Here is a 6,545-nt window from a genome sequence, read left to right as displayed (position 1 = left end):
GGTCTGACTTGTCTATTATCTTCACTGCGGTGACGGTTTCACTAGCACACGCACGTGTCAACACACCGCACTGCACCTTCCCCACGAGCGACCTGGGGCGCCTGCGGGGCTCCTCCGTCAAGGGCCCCAGTCAAGCCCCGCCGCCGGCTCCGCACCCTCCGGCTGCTCGGGGGTCTCCCTCCCTCTCTGCCCTTCTCCCCGCGCGCTCTCTCAAAAATGAACAAACATTTCAATATAAACAATTCGCCGTCTCAATCACCGCCAACGCAGAGCTTAAAACCCTCTCTCAACGGCACCAATAGCTAAGCTGCGACCCTGAGCACAGCCGGCGGCAGGTGAAGGGGGAGAGGAAGCCGGAGGCGGTTCGCGGTGGCGTCTCGGGTCAGACACACAACCAGACTCGATCTCTGCCTCCCACTCATCGGATCTCAGGAGGGTTACTTAACCTGCCTGTGCCTCAGTTTCTTCATCTGCAAAATAGGGGTAACAGCAGTATGCACCTGATAGGGAGGCAGGGCAGTTCTCGGTAAATAGAAACCGTGGTTACTCTTACTGTGGGTGTTTTGTTCTGGAAGGGGTACACTGGAGCCATGTTTAGTAAAGGCGTGAGCTGGAGAGAAGATCTGGAAGGCTGCCGCCAGACCTCCTGGAGGAGGTGGGTGAGGTACACGGGGGGTGCGAGGCCCCAGGGCGGGGGTGCGGGGTGGGGGACTCACGCCGGTCAGCTCCTGGCTCCCTTGGTAGCCCGCATCGTCAGCGAGGCTGTAGACGGACGTCAAGGATACATCACAGGTGTTGAGGGAGGGATTTTCTGCCTCTGCGGCTCCCCAGGCTTCTTTGGTCTCCTGAGGGAGAGAAGGGAAGCCGGTTAGGAGGGAAAGGCTCTTGGGGCGCCTGGGGGGCCCCGTCCGTTCGGCTCCCACTCTTGGCTTCCGCTCAGGTCATGAAGTCACACTTGGCGAGTTTGGGGCCCGGCATCCGGCTCTGTCCTGACAGCTCAGAGCCAGAATGGGATTCTCTCTCTCTCTCTCTCTCTGCTCCCCGCCCCCCAAATAAACAAATAAGCTTTTTTAAAAGAGGGAGCAACTCCCAGCAAGCAGGATGCGGGGGTCAGCTGTTCTTCCTGCCTGGGCCCCAGCCTGGCCCTTACTTTGAGGCTGGACGATAAAGACACATTCTCTCTCTTCTTCATGATCATAAAGCTCTGTGATCGCTAATGTGATGAGGCTCTGGCATCTGCTCCCTCCCTCGCCACACACCCGCACTTCTTCAGGGCCCATGTCCTCACAGAAGTGGTTGTCATGGCAATGGGAGGGTGGGGTCCGGGCCGGGGAGTGGGGGGGTCCCGGAGGGCTCCTGGGAGGTGCTGTGAGAGCTCGCTCGCTCGCGCACACACGGACCCCTGCTTCGCTTCTCGGCGGGAGGGGCTGGAAGTGTCAGTCCCCGGCCTCCACCACGTGAGCACGAGGAGGACCAGGCTTAGGAAGAGAGACCATGATGGGAATAACCTGGAAATAGCACAGAGCCTCAGAGGGGCATAAGATGCAGCTCATGGAGACTCCAGAATCCACCCCGGGCCCCGCGTGTGCTGGAGAGAACTTTAACGAGAAGCAGGAAATAGTCCACCAAAACCTCCGGTGGCCGAGTCCATCTGAGACTTTCAAGGGATCCAAGGACTTGGAAGGGCCCCTTGGTGTCTGTGCCAGGAGCCCGAGCTGTCCGGGCCTCTCTCCCGCCCTCTCTCCTCCCCCTCAAGCGTGATGCTGGAGCACGTGATCCTTCGTAGGATCCTAGAATCTTTCCGAAAGCCATAGAGGGCACTTTGGAGAAAATTGAATACAGACTCTGCGTCAGAAAATAGTCTATTATGCCAGACTTCGTGGGTGTGATATTGTTCTTGTGGTTACGGAAGAGAATGTTCTTGTTGTTGACCTGCACTGGGTGCGCCCAGATAGGGGGTCTAAGACACCCTCCAAGATTTCTGCTCAGCCGGCGCCGGCCTGGCTTGCAGAGCCAAGGACTGGCTAGGAAGTGATGCGCTCTGCAGAGCCCAGCCAAGTCCCCGGGGGGCTCTGGGGAGGCGGGGGCAGTAGAGGGAGGGTGGGGGAGGGCACCATNTTGCAGAGCCAAGGACTGGCTAGGAAGTGATGCGCTCTGCAGAGCCCAGCCAAGTCCCCGGGGGGCTCTGGGGAGGCGGGGGCAGTAGAGGGAGGGTCGGGGGAGGGCACCATGCCTGGGAGCCTCTGGATAAGGCGAGGGGTGTGGCTCTGCTTCTAGGAACCCACAGCCTTCCAGCCGCCAGCATCCAATGTCTCAGCAGATGCCAGAGAGGAAAAGTACGGACTCCCAAGCATGGCTGTGCCTCCGGCCTTCTAGAAAATTAGAGACGCCTCTGGAGAAAATGGCTGGGGAGTCCCTACATTAACCGAGATTAAGTCCCTGCTACTCTATAGAAAAGGACTGGAAATAGAAACTCGGTCTGATTACAGAAAAATAAGGTAGTTAACGTCTCTTAGACATCTATATTTGTATCCTGACATTTATACTATTTCAGAATTAGATTTTTTAAATGAGAATATAAACATGTATTATTTATGTAAATTAAAAATGAATTTATTGGGGCGCCTGGGTGGCTGAGTCCGTTGAGTGACCGACTTTGGCTCAAGTCATGAGCTCACGGTTCGTGGGTTTGAGGCCCTCATCGGGCTCTGTGCTGACAGCTCAGAGCCTGGAGCCTGCTTCAGATTCTATGTCTCCCTTTCTCCGCCCCTCCCCTGCCTCACACTCTGTCTCTCTCTCTGAAAATAAATAAAACATTAATAAATGAGTCTATTGCCCGATTCCCTTCACATGAGGTACGTAGTCAGATTCACAGAAACAGAAAGCAGAGTAGTGGCCCTCAGGGGCTGGTGGGAGACAGGAATGGGCATTATTGTTAAATGGGTGTAGAATCAGTTCGAGACATTGAAAAATTCTGGAGATGGATGGTAATGTGGTCACATAACAATGTGAATGTTTTTAACGCTACCGGACCATATACTTTAAATGGTTAAAAATGGCAAATTCCATGTTAGGTATATATTTGCCGCAATAAAAATGAACGTAAAAAAAGAAAAATGTTGCAAAATTACTGTAATACCTGTGATTCTGGATGCTTCTTGAAAACTGGTGCGGTTTGCTTACAGGAAGAAGGCCCCTCCGCCAGTTTACACCCATCTGAGGCGCCTGGATTTGGCTGCAAGGCTCTATTTCTGGACGCCTGTCTGGCCACAACACAGCTTGCTGCTTCCTTCTCAGCTTAGCCACACGCTGTCGTGGTCGCCCTCTTGATAGAGATCCCAAAAGTGGGGTCGGTGGGCAGCTTGGGCAGCTTGGGCTCTTGCACATTGGGAAACAGGGCATGAAACCAGCAACACTCAGCAGACACCGAGGCAGCCTCGCGCCGGCCCTGCACGTCTAATGAGGTTCTACTTAATCCCTTGGCTTGGGCTTCCTTCGAGGGGAGCCGGCAGCAGCTGTATTCTTCCGGAAGTCTTTCAACAGAAACATTTCCCTCAGCAATCGATCGTCAGAGTCTTCTAGTCTTCACCAAGCCCTGCCTCGTCTGAGACTTTCCATCCGCAGGGGATGCATCGGGGGCCCGGGGGGTGGAATGCTCTGTTATCGTTTTCTCTGGTTCTAGAGAAAGAAAGGAAGAAGCGTATATAATTCCAAGGGGTTTGCGAAGCAGAGTCACTGGATGTAGGTCCCTGTGGTGAACAGTGGATGGCAGGTGTCATATTGTCACAGTCAGTTGTCTGTTTCCTTCCCAAATGTCCACAGCCCAAAGCACCAAGAGGCAGGATTTCTGAGGCAGCATCAGCTGCCTTTTTTGAGAACATTATAATTAAAAGAAAGTAAGTATTCATCAAAAAGACACAACGAGGGGCACTTGGGTGGCTCAGTCGGTTAAGCATCTGACTTCAGCTCAGGTCATGACCTCACGGTTCATGGGTTCAAGCCCCGCTTTCAGCTCACAGCTCGGAGCCTGGAACCTGCTTCGGATTCTGTGTCTCCCTCTCTCTGCCCCTGCCCGCCCTCCCCCCATCTCTCTCTCTCTCTCAAAAATAAAACATTTAAAAAAAAAAAAGACACAATGAAGGGAAAGAAAAGACAAACCGAGGACTGGAAGCCCCACCGAGGACAGTGCCATGAACCTGTCCACCCCCCCCACCCCTGCAGTTTCTAACTCTTCCACATCAAGTGTGCTTTACGTCTTAGACATGTTTGTTCACCCAGAAACTCGCCTCGGGCTGGTGATCGTACGTAGTTGATAAAAGTGACTTTTTTTGGACTCAATCACTTGCACTGATCAAAAGCCCGAGCGTAAGAGAGAGGACAAGTGGGAGTGGGCTCCGCGGCTGGCGCAGAGAGCGCCATGGCGACAGTGGCGACAGTGACAGCTCTGGACTGTCAGACGAGGGAGTTTAATTCCACGGACAACGGGAAGCCACTGATTTGTTGTTTGTTTCGTTTGTTCGTTTAAGAGTGCTTGACGTTGAATTTGCCTCTCATTGCAGCCATGAGTGCATGTCGCCCTATCACTAGACACCAGACCCTGTCTCTGTGTCTTCCACGATGACTGTCACAGCGCTTGACTGGTGCATGACAGGTGCTCAGGAAATGAGTGCTCAGTAGATCAGTGCACGAGCCAGTCGTTCAGCTGGAGGCGGCAGAGGTAGACGGGGCCACGTGTAAACATGGAGACATTTCTCTTCCGAACCCAGAGTGGCTCTTCGGTAGGGCGTCTAGACCGTGTGTGGGGAAGACGAATTCCTTCCGTGTGGAGCTGGTCTGAGAAACAAGAACATCCACGCTTCACGTCTTTCCAATCCTGGAGAAATGCTTGGAAAGGAATAAAAAGTCCCGCAATCAGCAAGTATTTCTTGAGCGAGACCTCCTCCGTGCTAGCGTCGCTGACGGACCTTTGGATAAGTGTACACGGGAGAAACCGCACCTGTGCAGAAAGGTAGCTTTTCCAGTCCAGCAACAATTGGGGGAAGCATCGAACTGGGGTACTGAAAACAGCATGTAGTCTTGGCAAAGCTAAGGGAGGTTACCCAGCGGGGAGGGAAGACTGGGACATGGTCCTGAGATGGGTTGGATTGGATAAGAGAAGAGCAGGCTGGCCTTGCGGACCACACGGCCCTGGCACCGCCCACGCTTAGTCGTGGTCACCCCCACCGTGTTCTTCGACATCGCCATGGACGGCGAGCTGTTTGTAGACAGATTTCCAGAAACAGCAGAGAGCTTTTGTGCTCTGAGCACTGGGGAGAAAGGATTTGGTTACAAAGGTTCCTGCTTTCACAGGATTTTTCCTGGATTTATGTGCCAGGGTGGTGACGTCACACGCCATCACGTCACTGGCGGCAAGTCCCTCTATGGGGAGAAATTTGATGATGAGAATTTCGTCCTGAAGCACACGGGTGGCATCCTGTCCACGGCAAAGGCTGGACGCAACACGAACGGTTCCCAGTTTCTCACCTGCAGCGCCAAGCCCGAGTGGTTGGGGGCCAAGCACGCGGCGGATGACAAGGTGAAGGAGGGCATGAACCCCGTGGCGGCCAGGGAGCGCTTTGGGTCCAGGAACCACAAGCCCATCAAGATCACCATTGCTGACTGCAGACAAATCTAATACATTTGACTTGCGTTTTATCTTCACTCCCAGACCATTCCTTCTGTAGCTGGAGAGACTGCCCCTAAAAGCTAAACACCAACAAAGCAGACTGGAGGGTGTGTGCGGAGAAGTTGTCATCCATTCCCGGAGCCCCCCTGTGCTCAGGCACCAGGCTCAGCGATGGAAACAGACAACCGTCCTCAGAAGCTCGGGTCTGGGAGGCGCGAGCGGAGGGGAGGCTGAAACAAATACCGGAAACGTGTGCTATTCCACAAGAATGTGAAGTCCCAGAACGTGGAAATCTCTGTCCTGTTTGTCGCCGGGTCGCCGGTACCTAGAACCGTGCAGACAGGACCCGGGCCTCCACAAACGCACGCCGCCGTGGACAGACAGAACTATAGTAACATTGATAGTGGCCCTGTATTAAGCACAAACTTGTGCCAGACAACGTGCTTAGAGGCTCACACAGCCTTGCTGGACCTCCAACATGCGGAGAGTGCTGGAATGATCTCATTTCACAGGTCTGAGAACCCAGGCTCTACGGAAATGACGCCGGCCTCCGGGTTGCAGCCCGTGAGCGGCCGACACCGAATTCACCGCTGCACAACCCCACAAACACCCTTTTCCGGACCGCTGTTTGGGGGCGTCGTCTGGCAGCTCTTGGAAAAGTGCAGGGCGAGCCCCGAGACACGGCGGCCACGGCAGGGACACAGCGACGTGCACGGAGCAGGGCCCGAGGGGCCGCGCCCGCGAGGGACGGATACACGGTTCCGGCGCCTCGAAGCTCGGGGCTTGGCGGCTTCCCGGAGGCAGGACCTCGTTTGTCGCCTGGAAGTAGAAAGGATGGCGGTGGCCCCGAGAGGAAGAGCTTTCCCCTGGTTGCGAGCTC

General features: G+C 54.7%; 1 protein-coding gene and 1 pseudogene across 1 annotated transcript in view; both read left to right on the top strand.

Annotated features, from left to right (window-relative positions):
* Nucleotides 1-6,545, top strand: part of RIT1 (Ras like without CAAX 1) — a 245,244-nt gene that overhangs the window by 142,338 nt on the left and 96,361 nt on the right. The gene's annotated exons all lie outside the window — the stretch shown is intronic.
* LOC144231540 (peptidyl-prolyl cis-trans isomerase A pseudogene) lies at nucleotides 5,366-5,747 on the top strand (annotated as a pseudogene).

The sequence above is a fragment of the Crocuta crocuta genome, unplaced genomic scaffold (genome assembly GCF_008692635.1).
Source record: "Crocuta crocuta isolate KB4526 unplaced genomic scaffold, BGI_CrCroc_1.0 scaffold528, whole genome shotgun sequence".
In the NCBI taxonomy this organism is placed as follows: domain Eukaryota; kingdom Metazoa; phylum Chordata; class Mammalia; order Carnivora; family Hyaenidae; genus Crocuta; species Crocuta crocuta.
This window is presented reverse-complemented; position numbering and strand designations above follow the sequence as displayed.